General features: G+C 41.4%; 1 long non-coding RNA gene across 1 annotated transcript; it reads right to left on the bottom strand.

Annotated features, from left to right (window-relative positions):
• Positions 1–10,254: 10,254 nt before the first annotated feature.
• LOC125297136 lies at positions 10,255–15,646 on the bottom strand. Its single transcript, XR_007193943.1, has 5 exons — positions 15,549–15,646; positions 11,177–11,245; positions 10,910–11,036; positions 10,730–10,795; positions 10,255–10,319 (listed from the first exon to the last, which is right to left on the bottom strand). It is a non-coding gene; the product is annotated as an uncharacterized LOC125297136 (long non-coding RNA).
• Between the last annotated feature and the right edge of the window lie 2,199 nt (positions 15,647–17,845).

Raw genomic sequence — 17,845 nt, 5'->3', positions numbered from 1 at the left:
AAATGTTACAAATATCACCTAGATATCGGTAAATATTAAAATCAGAGGATATACAGCTGACTAAGAGTTTGTGAAAGTAGCCTTAATGATCATAAAATGCTAAGCATGCATCTAGGCTATTTGAGTTTCTTAAAGCTGAGCTATGCTTAAATTGTTAAATACATGATTTCCCAATAGGCCAAATATAAAATAAATGTTAAATATAGCCTAGATATCTGTAAATATTAGATGATCTGGGGCCGTATTCACAAATAATTTTAAGGCTAAAAGTAGCTCCTAAGTGGCAAATTTAGGAGCAACTCCTAAAAATAATGGGCGTGTCACTCCTAACTTTAGGACTCCTAATTTTTTTCAGTAAAAGTAATTCACAAAGCATTTTAGACCTAAAAGTAGCACCTAAGTCTGGGAGAGCTTAAAAGAAGTCGAGAGGACTCCTAACTCCCTAAGACCTATTCACACAGGATCTTAGGCAACGCGACGCAATGTGTTGGAGACCCTCAACGACACGGAGTTATTACAAAGATACCGGCTTAACCGTGAGGGAATACGGATTGTTGTGGATCTTGTGAGGGATGCAATAACAGCTCCAACTAATCACAACAACCCAATCAGTGCCGAATTGAAATGTTTGATAACACTGCGCTTCCTAGCAACGGGGAAAATGCAATTATGTAACGCCGACGATTTAGCGATATGAAGGACATACAATATCATTGTGTGGCGTGTCACTCCTAACTTTAGGACTCCTATTTTTTTTCACTAAAAGTAATTCACGAAACATTTTAGACCTAAAAGTAGCACCTAAGTCTGGGACAGCTTAAAAGAAGTCGAGAGGACTCCTAACTCACTAAGACCTATTCACAAACGCTTTTTGTGGCATTTCGCGTTTGAAATCCTATGCGGCTACAGGAGCTTCTAATCGCGAGGGAACAATTTTGCATTGTAGGCATAACTAAGGGATGCAATAACACCACCAACAACCAAAACTACTCATTGTCAACATGTAAATTAAATGTAATGTCTCATTGTGAATAAAATTAAAATGTTCTCCTCTTTGCAAACGTAGGCATAGGCATATGGTGACAGAGTAATTTAATAATGTTGCAAAGATACTGCATCAATATGGAAGCACATGAGTAGCTTTATTCAAATGAGAATGCAATCTGCAATATGCAATTCAAAAATACATTACATTATGCAATTGCCAATTCATTATGCAATTTAATTATTATGCAATTTAATATTGCAATTTGCAATAATTTCCAACAAATTGTATTTTAATCTGCAAAGTGACAATGAAATCCTAAAATCAATTTCAATAATTTTGGTTAAAAAATAGAATAAACATGGATTGAATTGCATTCCATTTTGCCATGGTACTTCAGTCTCAAAATTCAAATGGCAATTCATTTTGCATTTAAATTTTCAATATTCAGTTTCATCATTTAAATGTCAATTCGTTTTGCAATTTAATATTTAAAGTGCAATGTAGGATTGCATTTTGAAAACATATTTGGCAAAACTGTCAATGTCAGCCTGAAAACATTTTGGATTATTTTGGGCAAAACGTTTTGCCCTATCGTTTTGAGGCATTTTATTCAAATGGAAAAGAAATAGCGCCCCCCGTGATTGCATTGCACTTTGGTCACGCTCTTTGTGTTGCAACGTAATGTAACCAGCAATGTAACATATATGTGGATATCGTAGGCCTACATGAACATATATGGTGAATATATTCAATTAACTTATTTGCACACAGGCAGTGATGGGTGGGATTTACAAAAAAGCTGCTACCTTCAACTTCAAAATACACTACCAACGTCCTCTAAGGTCGTTGGAATAACGGTTAAAATGTTTGCAGCTTTTTCACTACATAAGCATAACTAACAGCTACTACTAGTCCAAATGTAAAACGTTTGCTCTGGTTAAGTGGATTGGCGGGGAGTATGAGGGCAAAAACAGTATTTTGCCGACTGACTGCATTAGTAGACCTAACGTTAATGAGTAAGACTTTTTCAACGGCTTTGGATGGGACAACATCTTGCTAGAAACAAACGTTATGTGGTGGAGGGGAGGAAGGCTTTGTCCGGTTTTCGAGGCCATGGTGGTCAAAATTGCTGGTAAGTAGATCTTCAAATTGCTGAATTGCTTTCATATAACATGTGCAGAAGTTATTGTCCGAATTAACAATGGTATTATTGGTGGAAGCTGGAGACAGGGACCTGGCTGCAGACCTCTGGGGGAATTCTATCATTGGAGCTCCACTCAATAACGGAAATACGTCACCTCCACTTGAATAAGGAAGTAGTCGCTGAAATAACGTGAGACCTCAGGTTTGTGTTATTTGTGTATTTGATATATATATATAATTAAATTAATTGTATATAAATGAACATTAGGTATTGTGATTACCGTTAACTTAGGTAATTTTAACGCTTTTCGCTTTTCCTCTGAACATCTAATCGATCGTAACTAATGCAGAAAACGAATTAGCTTACGATATTAACATTGTTTAAGATCATGCTCCTCCACTAGGCTTTTGAGGTAGTTTTAATAAAGATACCAAAAGCAATGATTTATTGTACTGTTGTGTGTTGTAGTTCTGTTGTTGTTCGAAGAGCATGTACACAATGTAGATAAAAGTATATGGTGTAAGTAGCCTATAAAGTCACTGGCAACAGCAGGACCAGAACAGATGGCACATTTATAGGAATACAGTAGGCTACAAGCAATACAGTAGCCTAGCGTGTGTGTGTGTGAGAGAGATGTGTAGCATACAGTACAAGCAATACAGTACACTTTGAACAGATCTAAAACAAAAGTTTACATTTTGAAATTGAAATGAAGAATCAATAGGAACCAGAATTGATAAGTAGAACTGGAATCAGAATCAATGTTATTTGAGTTTTTTATTTTTCATTTGGAAACGATCTTTGGACAAATTATGTCATTGCCCGAATGTGAAGGAAGTCCCGCATGACATGAATAGAAAATGTTTCGCGGATCTTGGACGGTGGTAAATTGAAATGTGAACAAATTCATGTTTTCAACGTCCAACTGGACAAACTGTCTGGCCAGCACCTCCTCCTGCTCTTCCGCCTCCATGTCCAACACCCGTGGCAGCCAATATTTATTTTTTTGACCTTTTTGTGGAAGGCTATCTTACCGCTGCGCCACACTGTTAGGCTAAATTAAGCAATTGTGTGGTTATTGTGTAGGCCCACAAGTTCACATTCATTTGTGATTTATAATTGGCACATCTGGGGCCTCATTTATAAAGCGTTCTTACGCACCGATTTTATCTTAGACCGTGCATATGCTCAAATCCATGCCAACGCTCAGATTTATAAAAACCGTCTTTGACGTGGAAAAGTGCTTATCTCCACGTCAGGTTCAAACTTGACGTACGATCATTTTCTTGTGGTAGGCCTAATGCCGGGGTACTGCAAGTAATCTGAGGTCTAAGTGCGATGCATGTTCAAAATTCCAAGACCAACGATCTCATGTCTTTCTTTACCATATGCATGATCAATATCAGAAGGTTTTTAAAGTAGTTTTTGGACGCAGTTTAATGTTTGACGTATAGTTAACATCAGATGGCATAGGCTAGGCCTATACAATGTTTTCAATATATCATTTTACATAGGCTACCGTTTTTAGGCCATTGATTTCATTAAAACATATGCTAATGATATTGATGAGGGGGTGTTTACAAGGCGGAGACCTAAAACCATCCGGCTCGCGCAAAAGTTGACGCTCATTTGTGATTTATAATGGGCAACATCTGGAAGGGTGGCGTACGCGCGTTTTTTTTGTGCGTACGTTCGCTTTTTCTCTGAATCACACGCACGATCATTTCAGAAATGATCTAAGATCAAATGAAGGATGGTTTCTACGCAACATTTTTTATAAATGAGGCCCCTTGAAGAGTGTATGACGACGTTTTTTTTTGTGCGTAGCCTACGCTCATTTTATCTGAATTACACGTACGATAATTTCAGAAATTCCACAAATTTGATATACTGTAATGTCAATTTGCAACGTTCTGTGTAACCTACATGTATGTAGAACTAGGCCTACTGCCGACATCGAGCAATATGCCGTTTCAATTTGTAATGGCACTCGACCTTAATACAGCCATCCGTGCGCGTAGCTGGAAAAATGCTTAATGCTGGTGGGCCAGAGGTGGGTCGCTGAACACTCTTCCTCATCACTGATGATCAACATGGGTGCACTGCAGGGCTGTGTTCGGAGTCCTCTTTTGTTGTTTCATCATGGAGCATGTGGTGTGAGTACAGCATGTGCCAAGATAAGGTCAAAAAACACAGGAAAGTAAGTGTGTACTTACACTTACAGCAGTGCAATATCAAACAGCGATGTACTGTACTGTGTGTGCATGAGCCTGAAACATTGACCATGAGTATGGCAGGTGCCAAGAACCGGTCCAACACAAGAAAGTGAGTGTGTACTTACAGCAATACAACATCAACCAATGATGTAGTAGTATATGCTGGACCTTGTAGGCCTACTATTGACTATGATGCGGTGTGTGTCAGTGTGGCATATGTGCCAAGAACAGTTTTAAAACACAAGAAAGTAAGTCCCCACTTATTGTACAATTGACAACATTTATCAGTGAATCGGTGTGTGAGTATGGCATGTGCCAAGAACAGTTCAACAACACAGGCAAAGTGAGTGTGTACGTACTTAAATACAATATTAACCAGCGATTTGTGTTTGTTGAAACCTCAACCTCAGCAGTGATCATCAACTGCAGGGCTGTGTCCTCATTTGTAGTCGCCACGTAGAACATGTAGTGTGAGTAAGACAGGTGCCAAGAACAGGTATAAATATAATACCAACCATGTTTGTGAGTGTGCCATAAGTGCCAAGAACAACAAAACAGGCAAAGTGAGTGTGTACGCACTAAAAATACAATACCAACCAGTGATGCACTTACTGCAATGTCAACCTGTGATGTAGTGTTTTGCACGACCCTGAAATATTGATGCAGTGCTTGTGGGTGTGGCATACGTGCCAAGAACAGTTTTAAAACACAGGCTAGTAAGTGTGCATACTGCAATATCAACCAGTGTGTGAGTAACACAAACAGCAGAGTAAACTTGATGTGTACGTAAAATGTGTGTGCAAAGAACAGTTCAAAACGACTGACAAAGTGAGTGTGTACGCATTAAAATACAACACCAATCAGTGATGCAATATCAACCAGTGTGAGTAACACAAACAGCAGAGTAAACTTGATGTGTACGTAAAATGTGTGTGCAAAGAACAGTTCAAAACGACTGACAAAGTGAGTGTGTACGCATTAAAATACAACACCAATCAGTGATGCAATGCTTGTGGGTGTGGCATACGTGCCAAGAACAGTTTAAAAACACAGGCTAGGAAGTGTGCACTTACTGCAATGTCAACCTGTGATGTAGTGTTTTGCACAACCCTGAAATATTGATGCAGAGCTTGTGGGTATGACATGTGCAAAGAACAGTTCAAAACAACTGTCAAAGTGAGTGTGTACGCACTAAAATACAACACCAATTAGTGATGCAGTGCTAGTGGGTGTGGCATAATGCCAAGAACAGTTTAAAACACAGGCTACAAAGACAACAAAATGCAGTTTGTGTCTAACCAGAACGGCAAAAAAGTGCAATGTAACACACAAAGTTTAGACAGGTGGTGCATAGGCAGAACAAGAAATATAGCACAGTGTAGACAGTAGTATGCAGTTGGTTTACAGAAGGTGGTTTAGAGTAATATAAATTAGATATAAATATGTGCAGTGTATTAGCAGTTATCTTATAAGAACAGAACAAATATGGCTATGTAATATGAACAATTTATGAACGTGTACAGATATGTGCAATGTAGTAGCAGTAACAATATAATAGTATTAAGAATAATATAAATATATGTAGTGTATTAACAGAATATGTTACAGAAAAATAGAATAAATATGGATATTCAGTATGAACCATATAGACAGATATGTACAGCTATGTGCAGTGTGTCAACAGTACTATTGTAGTGCAGAAACAGTAACATTATAAGAAGTAAGAATAAGTGTATTCTGCAGAATGGATAGTATGAAGAGCAGTAGAATATGTAAGTTTAATTAAAACAAGTGTAAAAATACAACACAAGTGTAAAAATACAACACCAATCAGTGATGCAGTGCTTGTGGTTGTGGCATAATGTAAAAAAAAAAGAAACATGACTAAAGTGAGAGAAAATGATGCACTACTGACACTATAACCAGTAATGTGGTTTGTGAGTTTAGTGATATACCATACAACAACTTATGTGTTGCGTGAGTAAGGCATGTGCCTGTACTGCCCTAAAGAATTAACAATTGTTGCAGTGTGTGGGTAAGCCTGACCATGACAGAGGCATGCGCCAAGGTAAAACAAACAGCAGAGTAAACTTGATGCACTGACTAGTGCCACCATCATGTTTTTAACAATACCAGTGGTATTAAATATATTGTGAATGTGGATCATACAGTGTGTTTTTTTTTATGTTAAAAGTTGCACTTGTTGAATAAACTACTTTGAGAGGTGGATAAACTCTAATAAGAGGATAAACTCTACTTCTGAAATGTCTGAGGTGGATAAACTGCGTTTAGCCTCCACTACATCACTACCTAAAGTTAGCAAATCTACTTGAATACTGTTACCTACATCTTAACCAACGACAGCCGTTTTTTTTCTCTCTCTATTTATCATATCGAGCGCTTGAGCATACTGTAGCGCTCATCTTGCCTCCGAGCGCTACGGTGCACCAACATCAACTATTAGGGTTAGAGTTAGAAAATCTACTTGAATAGCACTACTGTATCCTCTTCCATCAAACCAGACAATACAAACAACATTATTTAGACAGCATTATTAACAATATTTATTATTTATTTATTTACTAAGAAAAACGAAATGAGGTCTTCACGCTCAACAAACTATGCTACACTACGCACTAAGCCTTTGCTTAATCGAAGTAATTCGTTATTTCATCACCATAAAATAATCAACAGATAAGATTCATGTGAACTCAACAACTATCACCACCACATATGTAGTACTATTTCCATTTCGGGCACTTAACCTATCTTGCTGCGTCAATTCACTGACAAGCCCCGAGTGGCAGCCTCCTCTCTTCCTCCATCAATTTACCTCAGACTGACAGCAACGCATAACGTTAACGAAAATCTCTAGGGCCAAAATCAGCGCCACAATTAACGCTTCAACATCGGAAAGTGAGTGCACATTCACTTGCCCTCTCTCATTTTATATGTAATTTGTTAACTTAAACACACATATTAACAGGTGTTAGTAAGGTGTCTCTATTAGGCTATTGAGCGCTTGAGCAGCTTTCGCCCTCACTTCCGAAGCGCATTTAAATTGGCAATTTAATCGGTTTCAGCTAAAAGGCGCACCATCATCAAGTAACGTTAACGTTACTAATTTAAGTTAGAAAAAGACATATACTTAATTACTGTAGCCTACACCAAACCAGACAATAGAGACAAAAGTCTATCAACTGCTTAGACGAACGACACGCAGGACGTCTCCATCTACTATAGCAGCTATGCTGCACCATGAATTAATCGACCCTTTAGAGCCATGTAAACTCAACTACCAAAAGTCAATATCAATTAATTTGACCTCTAGGCCTACATCTGAAGGCTAACAAGGAGGGTAACTCATCTGAAGGCTTTCCCCATGTTTGCTACAATAGAGGGTATACCTTACCTTGAATAGGGTCGCACTGCTGTCTCTAGATAAACGGTCTTCACCTTCATCAATTTACCACAGACTGACAATTAGTTATCATGCATTGGTGACGACATCATTAAAAAAACCAATTACCATCACTTAATCTACAAAATGTGCTTGTTTCTGGGGAGAAAATACACTGTAGCAGTTGGTATCAAGAGACTCTCTTAGAGAGTATCCAATAGTATCAGATTGGCATAGAATGCCACTTTACCCACCAATCACAGACATATACTATCAGAGAATGACGTTTATTCTGGTCTGTATCTGGGGAGAGAAATGAGGGTTAGGAAGAAAATAAACGCATAAAGTAAGCCTATTAGAGCTAAAGTCACCTATTAGAGCTACTAGCTACATTAGCAGCTAGCGAGTAAGACTACTATAACCTGCTGACTTACTGACATGAAAAAACAGACGTCGTGCTATATCTTTAACTCCTTTATTATCAAAACATTACAAACTTACATCTGTATAAGTTGTACAAGTCTCTCAAGAGATATCTTCTTACACGTAGCTCCTCCAAGATGTGCACACATTTTAAAAAGCGCAGCCAGGCAGCCACCACTGTAGGGCGGAGTGGAGGCACTCAACACCACTAGTAATACCATTAATTAAATATATGTGTGCAATAAACTTCATAGACAGTGGAGGTGGCGTCTTTCTCAAATGTTTTCCGTTCTGGAGTGGAGCTCCAACTATTGACCTACCCCATTAGGTCTGCAGCCAGGTGCTCTTGGTTTAACTAGAAAAATCGCAAACTGGCTAGTAGTTACATTAACATGAGTGGCAACTGAGTGGGCGTGCCTGACCGCGACATGATATTTCCTCTTCACTCGCGATGCTTTCAACCTTTGCCGACCGCAGCCGCACTTCAAATTGGCTCCAAATTTTCCAAGATGTATCTTCCTCTCTATACTATCTCTATAGAGTACAGCGCCTCAAGAGGTGGACTTCAGCTGGACAGGCGGCTTCAATTCCATAGAACACTGTAGAATGCAGCCACACTGTCCAGTTCTATATATACAGTCTATGATTTGTCATGCAAGACAGAAAAATGTAACGGTTAACATTACTAGCCTACCCACACAGCAAAGGACTCGTAGCTGCTAACGTTAGCGCGGCGGATTCGCCGTCTATAATCAAAATATAATAAGCTCTCGGAGGTATGACGGCCAAATTCATTCCGAACGGACCCGCGAACGGACCCGTATCGGAGTCCAGATGCTCCTCAGGAACGGATCCGCAGAAAATGTACGAAGGCGGATCGCGGACCCGCCGTGGCTCCGCGGACTGCATCCACTCCGCATCACTCTCGCATCCAAGCGATTAAAACCTTACCTCCGGGCGGGTCCGTTTGGGATCCGCAAATCGATACATACATCCGCCGCGGACCCGCAACGGACTCAAAGGCTCATCTGGCCCGGTCCGTTTTGGATCCGCTTTATCTCATTTTCAAAATTCCTTCTGTTCTTGCTGTAGGATAAAAACTAGGCAACTATAGGATAAAAGTAAAACTATCACTAGGCCTAGCCTAGGCTACTACAGCAATATAGGCCTACGATTAATCTGCATTGCCTCGTATTTTTAACTTAACAATACTGTCAATAAACCTAACAGAAAAGGTTTAAGTCAAGACATCAATTTACTGTACAAACGTGATCACTACTCAATGGAAATATAAAATGGACATTTATGGAAAGTTACAGGTTATAAGCTATTCTGTTTTTGTTAAGTAGCCTACATTGCCTAGGCTACTTTACATTCATTTTGTGGTCAAAACCTAATTTAGTGCTTTATAGGCCTAGGTCAGTGCAGACATGAAATATTTTATCTAATAGGCTACAACTTCAATGAAATACTGCGCTATGCACAGCTAAAATATCAGAAAATGAATAACTGGTGAATGACAAGAAGTTCAATAAAAAAGATTGTTTAATGCTTATTTCTCCTATTACTCCATTTGTGTGGATGGAGGCGAACACATCTCCTCGTTGTTCGATCCACCGGGTTGAAACACCGGATTGGCGGTTTGGTGACCTCAGTGTCCGTGGCAGACCGTGTCACCATGTTTTTCCTCACAGCACCTGTAATCAAACAGACAGATATGTTTATGTTTATGGTATGTAGCATCCAAAGCCAAGTATGCTTACACAATACAATATATGAGATAGGTATTAAGGAGATTACATTTAAAAAGAAACATGACTTACAAAGCTCCTCTGTTCGCTGCACGTTGAGGGCTGGTGTGGGGGTGGAGGGAGTTGAGGAGGGACTGCCGTTCCTGGCCCATAGTGAGGTGGGCGGTGTGCGAGAGGGGGACATTTTTTTTATTAAATGGTAGTATTAAATTGTAAAATTGTAAAAAATTGTATTAAATCTGTTAACCATGACTGATAATACACATGGGGCCTTTCTATTCACTAATATTTCAGAGATCAGTCCCTACCTTGGAGTAACTCCCGATGTTAAATGAAGGTGCAGGTGCAGGGAGTTGAGGTGGTGAAGAGTGTTGCGGTCCTGCCCCATGGTGAGGTGCTAAGGGAGATAAATGGTTGTGATCTGTTAACCATGGTAGGCTGAGAGCTACAGGGCCAAACAATGGCAAACAAAAACAAATCTCTGGTCATGCTGGACATGAATTTGTATGTTTCAATATTTTGGTATGCACTATCTATATCAACTCCATGAATGGATTGACATTGAAATCAATGTGTTTCAATACAATCTGATAATAATGAATGAACTTTTCAGGCAATATTGCATGAATGCAGATGTTTTAACTGACAAAATATTTGGCTGAGATTTTGAAAGTAATGGATAAAGTATGCAGAAAATCTCAGATGGTAATGCAGATGCAATCTGTTGATCTGACATGGAGTGACTACTGCTGTGTTAATATAGATGGGGCCACTGTATTCAATATTATTTCAGAGATCAGTCTTTACCTTAACAGTTTTCTCCAGGTTGAGGGGTAGTGACTCGGCTGCCTGGCACTCGGCGAGATGATGGAGCTGGAGGAATAGATACAAAGAGAGGGGAATGTCTTTAGCACTAAGAATGTTAACCATATCTCTAATATTAATATTATGATTTAGTTATTTCAATGTTAAGAGATTATTACTTACTTTGCCAGTGCAATTGGCTTGGGCTTGAGGCTTCAACTGATATACCAGGCGAGTTGAAAGGTACCTCAGAGATGCAAAGTCACCATTTTCTGTCTCTTCACTGTCATCAGAGTCCCCGAAACGATGGCTGTTACATAACAATATCATTATGGTTATTGCAATCCCACAATTTCCAAATATACATATAGTACAAGCATCTCTGGTCTATTTTGGAATGCTACGGGAATGTGTTCACATTACATTTTAACAACCCAGAAAGTATCTTACTTGATCAAGCAAACCCAACAGAGGCAATCGTAACGTTAGATGCTAGAATCCAGCCGATAAAAGTTGACGCTGCAGAACAAACAAAATAGAAGATGGGGACCAAGTTCCATACAGTTAAGTTACGTTAGCATAATAAATCACAAACCGATGCCAATAGTTGTCTGAACCGACTTAAACAGTGATTAAAATGCCGAGGCTTTCATTACAAATATGGCAGATAGACACTAAAGTTACGTATGAGACCAAACTTGGCAAAATGCAAACGTTAATGCACAGCTAGCTAGAGGCTAGGGCTAAACCATTATCAGTGAGTCAACATGCTAAAGTTGTAGGTAGCTATCATAGCAGAGTGCTTCACTGACTTCATTGACTGAAATACCAGTGCCAATATCAAAGTCAAAGTCAAAGTCAAAGTCAGCTTTATTGTCAATTTCTTCACATGTTCCAGACATACAAAGAGATCGAAATTACGTTTCTCACTATCCCACGGTGAAGACAAGACATATTTTGCCAATTTAGGTCCACAGACAAACATAACATTCAAGTAAAACAAAAAGTAAGTAAATAAGTAAATAAGAGGGCACATATAATAATGAAAAATAAGAGCAGCAAAATTTGGTTGAAATTGTGCATAGACAGTCAATAAAATACTAGTGCAAAGTCAGGCCAATAAAAGGCTTGGGTAGTTCTGTTTGACCTAAGTAAGAAAGAAAGTGGCATAGTGGTGCAAGTTATGTAAGAGCAGCAGAAGTGTTGTGTTTTCAGGACAACAACACCAAGTTGTAAAGTGTACAAGTGTGCAAGTGTGCAAGTGGAGTAGTGCAGGCGGCCATTTTGGGTCCAATGTCCAGGATGTTATGTAGCTGAGGGTGGAGGGGGAGAGGAGGGAGAGAGTTCAGCATCCTTACAGCTTGGTGTATGAAGCTGTTGGTGAGTCTGGAAAAGGGAGCGCAGGCTTCTGTACCTCTTCCCAGAGGGCAGTAGATCAAACAGATTGTGAGCCGGGTGACTTGCATCACTCACAATTTTGGTCGCCTTTGGCGGGTGAGGTGGGTGGTGTAAATGTCCTTCAGGGAGGGGAGTGAAGCACCAATAATCCTTCCAGCTGTGTTCACTATGCGCTGCAGGGCTTTCCTGTTGTATTCAGTGCAGCTTCCACCCCACACAGCGATACAGCTGGAGAGGATGCTCTCAATGGTGCCTCGGTAGAATGTGGTCATGATGGCTGGTGGAGCACTTGCTCGCCTGAGTTTCCGCGAGGAAGTACAGGCGGCGCTGAGCTCTCTTCGCCAGTGATGCAGTGTTGGTGGTCCAGGAGAGGTCTTCACTGATGTGCACCCCCAGGAATTTGGTGCTGCTCGCTCTCTCCACCACAGCACCGCCGATGGTCAGTGGCAGGTGTTGGGTGTGACCTCTCCGAAGTCAACAACAATCTCTTTGGTCTTGCTGACGCTCAGCAGGAGGTTGTTGTCACTGCACCACGTGGTCAGATGGTCGACCTCCAACCTGTATTGAGTCTCGTAAGCCCTTAGTGATGAGACCCACCAGAGTTGTGTCGCCAGCAAATTTCACTATGTGATTGTTGCTGTAGGTTGCAGTGCAGTCATCGCCAGCAGGGTGAAGAGCAGCGGACTGAGCACGCCAGCCTTGGGGCCCCCTGTGCTCAGTGTGATGCTGCTTGAGGTATTGTTGCCAACACGTACTACTTGGGGCCTCTGACAGAGGAAGTCCAGTAGCCAGTTGCAGAGGTAGGTACTGAGTCCCAGTTTGTCAAGTTTGCAGATGAGTTGTTGTGGTATTATGGTGTTGAATGCAGAACTGAAGTCTATAAACAGCAATCTCACATATGAGTCTCTTTTTCCAGGTGGGTGAGGGCTGGGTGGAGGGCAGAGCAGATTGCATCCTCTGTAGACCGCTTGGCTCGGTATGCAAACTGGAAGGGGTCCAGGGTGGGGGAGAATGGCTTTGATATGTGACATGACAAGCCTTTCGAAGCACTTCATGATGATGGGTGTCAGTGCCACAGGGCGGTAGTCATTGAAGCAGGATGGAGCAGTTTTCTTCGGCACAGGTATGATGGTGGCAGCTTTGAAACATGATGGGACGATGGCTTGCTTCAGGGAAGTGTTAAAGATGTCTGTGAAGACATCCTTAAGCTCCCCCGCGCAGTCCTTCAGCGCACGACCTGGGATGTTGTCTGGACCTGTTGCCTTACGGGTGTTGATAGCAGCAAGTGTCCTCTTCACGCTGTCGGCAGAGAGGCACAGGGGCTGCTCATGTAGAGGGGGATGTGTCTTCTGTGGGCAGGTGCTGTTTTGTGCTTCAAAGCGAGCAAAGAAACGGTTCAGGTTGTTGAGCAGAGGGATGTTGCTCTCACAGCTCTGTGGTGCGGGCTTGTAGTCCGTGAGGGCCTGAATGCCCTGCCATAGGCTTTGTGCGTTCCTGCTGTCTTTGAAGTGGGTGGTTATCTTGTGAGTGTATTCCTTTTTTGCTTCCTTGATGCCACGGGACAGGTTGGCTCTCGCTGTTTTCATGCCAGCTTCATCCCCAGCTCTGTAGGCTTTGTCTCTGGCCCTCAGCAGCCTGAGGACATCCCCTGTCAGCCATGGCTTCCAGTTAGCCCGAGTGATGATGTCTTTTGTGTGGGTCACATCATCGATGCATTTGGTGATGTAAGAGGTTACAGTGTCTGTATACTCCTCTATGTCTGTCCGGTTGTTGTAAGTGGCTGCCTGCTTAAACATTTCCCAGTCTGTTGTGTCAAAGCAGTCTTGAAGAGCATCGGAGGCTCCCTCAGGCCACACTTTTTACCTGCTTACGAACCGGTTTGTTCGCTTTTACCCTTTGTCTGTATGCGGGCATTAGCATAACAGTGATATGGTCTGAAAGTCCAATGTGGGGAGGGGGTGGCTTTGTATGCTCCTTTTTGTGTGTAGTGTAGACCAGGTCCAGGATGTTATCTCCTCTTGTTGGAAAATCAACATGCTGGTGTAGCTTTGGAAGTACAGTTTTGAGATCAGCATGGTTAAAATCTCCAGTGAAGATGGTGAAACCGTCTGGGTGTGCCGCCTGTTGTTCACTGACAGCCTGGTACAGTTCACTAAGAGCCGCGTTCTTATCGCTGTTGTTGTTGGTAGGCGGGATGTATACTGCGACTAGCAGAATCGCAGTAATTTCCCTTGGCAGGTAAAAGGGACGGCACTTTATGATCATAAACTCTGCCAGTGGTGAGCAGTGTTTGCATACTACTACAGTGTCCCGCACCATTCGGCCACGGATGTAAACACAGATTCCTCCTCCTCGTGATTTACCTCCCTTTACAATGGCCCTGTCTGCTCGATAGCATGCTAGCTGCTCCAGTTGTACAGCAGAGTCCGGAATGTTGTCATTTAACCAAGTCTCAGTGAAGACGAGCACACAGCAGTTACTTTACTGTCCGGATTTGATCTCAGCAGTCATTATGTGATCCATTTTGTTGTCCAGTGATCGTACATTTGCCAGGAGAATGGATGGTATGGCTGGGCGAAGTTGGGCTGGCCGCTAGCCTGCCCGGACGCCTCAGCGCTTGCCCCTCTTCTGCTTCCCTCGCACACCGCTTCCGGACGCTTTCTTTCGGGAGGAGTAGCAGGCGAAGTCGGTGTTGTTGCAGGCGGAGTAGTCCGAGTTCCTTTTAGCGTCTCTGTTGCAAAGTCCAGAACGCTGCAAAACTTGCTTTTGCAGATGTCAATTAAAACTGCCTGCTGTACTTGTAGTACGACGTAGTAAGGCGAGGCGAACACGTAAAACTTTCGGACAAACACTTTTTAAACGAACAAAACACCGTACGGTTGGGACAGAGAGAGGTCGCTGCGTGTGTACGCGCCGCCATCTTGGATACATCAAATGAAGTCAACATGCTTCGATATCACCTTAATCAAGGTTTGCATCGCAAACGTGATTTCAATATATGTATAGTTCTAGCACTAATAGACATTAGCAATAACTTATGCAATTGCGCCTAGCAGCATGCTAGCTAGCAGCTATATGCCGCTAGCATAGTAGAACTATATGGACAACAGCGACACATTAAAACAGACAAGACCAGACTAATGTTAAATAACAATGTGTGTTTTTTAAATCACACTACCATAACATATTCTGCCGAAATTGCTATCCCATTTTAAATCAGATAGGCTACAGACTCATATGAGCATCACAGCTAACAATAACGTTAACTTGACAAAATGACAAACGTCTCTGGTTGCACTAACGTTAACGTTAGTCCTAATATCAAACAACGTCATTACAATTAATAAACATGATGATTATAAAACCACAAAGGCCAATGTTTAGCTATTGTGAATGTCGCAATATATTAATAAATATCACTTACTCGAGAGGGTTCAGCGCAACCGTGTCCCAGCAAAGAAAATATCCACTAGTATGACTCTTCTTGGCTCTTGGTGTACAGTCATGTTCAACCGTTACAGTAAATGCGGCGTCAGCCCGCGGATCCGACATGGGTCCACTCAGGATCCGCTGTTTGACAGTAGAATTTTACGGGCCGCCTGGAGGCGGAGCTGATCCTCTGTGCGGCACCAAAACGAATGCGACAGTCACGCGGGTTTGGCGCCTTGAAGGCGGATCCGCCTAGGAGTCTACTGCTGTGTGGGTAAGGTGTAGGGCTGCACGATATATCTAAAATCTATCGTTATCGCGATATCAATGCTTGCGATAGACATACCGCCAAGATTACTTAATTTTCGATATATTTTGATACATTTTCTACATTTTTGAATGTCAACATATTTTACCAAACCGATGCTGTCATGCTGCCCGAGAAGCCCGTTGATCCCCTACCAGTTTAGGTGCGAGGTGTTTTACCTGTTGGTGGGAGCTAAGTCGTGATGGCTGAAGATAGTGAGCAAGGTAGGCTACACTTGGGTGAAGAAGAGGGATTGGTGACTAAAAGGAAAAGCATGTCAGTAGTCCTTATCATGAACTATCTGTCCAAAATAAGCCCCGCCCCCTGAAACGCCATGAATCACGTCATAACCACGCCTCCTTGTATGCAAATTAGCCATGTGGTTGTCATCACGTGTTGTTTGTTATTGTTATTGTTTTGTGAGTCATGTGACAGTCATGTGACTGGTGTCAAACCCCTGGGCAGCCATATTGGATGTAAAGTCATGTGACAGTCATGTGTCTGTTGTCAAACAATGCCACGCCCCCCTTGGCATCCATATTGGATGTAGAGTCATGTGACCGACATGTGACTGATGTCAAACCCCTGGGCAGCCATATTGGCCCCCAAACCCACATGTGTGTTTTGTGGATAATGGGGGATCAGATAAACTTTGTAAGAGTTGTATATGTTTAGTGGTAAATGGGTGTAAATATAAAGTGTGCTGCTAGCCCAGAGGAAAGAAAATGTTAAAATGAGAGCTCCTCTCTTTCTCAGTTGTTTCTCCTAGACAATAATGAGATCACAGTGATATAAAAATGAGATTATTGCTTTTGTCTCCCGCTTCTCAGGTTTGTCTCTGGAGCAAAAGAGTTAAGTTATCTCAGTGTAGACTCCCTTTAATATACAAATGAGATCTCATCAATATTTTAAATAATGCTCAGTGTTGTCTAATTTATACATCTCATATTTTACTCAGGCTGATCCACCAGAGAGCTCTCTCTGTAAACTCATGCAATTCTCATTTCAGATCATTTTGGTAAATCTCAGATTAGGCTCCATCAGTTCTGTAAAAGAGATCTCTTCACAAGCTTGAACAGTTCTCATTCTAGTCATCTCAGTTTAGTCCTTTTTTGATTTACAAAAGAGATCTCAGCAAAGGCTTATACAATACTCAGACTTGCTCAATATATATATCTCATATTTTACTCAGGCTTATCCATCAGAGAGCTCTCTAAGTGAACTAATGTAATGCTCATCCAGAACTATTTGTTTTATAAATTAGTCTGATCTGTAAGAGCTTAGCTGTTGTACAACAATTCTCAAATGATTTTCATTGGCTTATTTGTTTTAATTGCACATATTTTCAAGTTCACATTTGCAAACAGTAGGCCTAACCATGTGATGTGACCACCACACATGACCATGCTCTGATAGACCTCTGAAGTTCGCCTACAAAAAAGCTACCATCTATGCCCATACAAGGAGATCACCTGTTAAATTCTCGCGCAGGGAGACGACGAAATCGGAGATGCAGACGTTTTCCTCAACACACTTTTGTCTTCAACCTTCGAGTAGATATTATAATCAATGGTATGTGAAGGAGGCACAATTTGATTTTTGCTACCCCAGAGCTAACCTGCGACTTGTTAGCAAGTTAGAGAAATCAAGTTAGACTCCAGAGGTCTATGATGGTCGGACGTGACAAACTCGTGTGCAGAAGACTCCTACCAGAAAATGCAGTCTAGATTTGGCGCCCAGTGAAACCAAGTGAAACGGGGTGTGGGTAGAAGGATTGTGCAGAACTTGCCACCACGAAAACTCAGAGAAGGTACATTAACATTTTGGCAATTTGCTAACGTTCTTGCATATTTTTAGACTCAATATATCATTGAACAACCTGACGAAGCAGCACAGAAAGTTAGCTAGCTAGTTAATGTTAGCTACTTGTAAGTTACATCACTGGCTGTGCTGTTTGTATATAAAGCTAACGTTAGACAATTTAA

This window comes from Alosa alosa, chromosome 7 (genome assembly GCF_017589495.1).
Source record: "Alosa alosa isolate M-15738 ecotype Scorff River chromosome 7, AALO_Geno_1.1, whole genome shotgun sequence".
In the NCBI taxonomy this organism is placed as follows: Eukaryota; Metazoa; Chordata; class Actinopteri; order Clupeiformes; family Clupeidae; genus Alosa; species Alosa alosa.
This window is presented reverse-complemented; position numbering and strand designations above follow the sequence as displayed.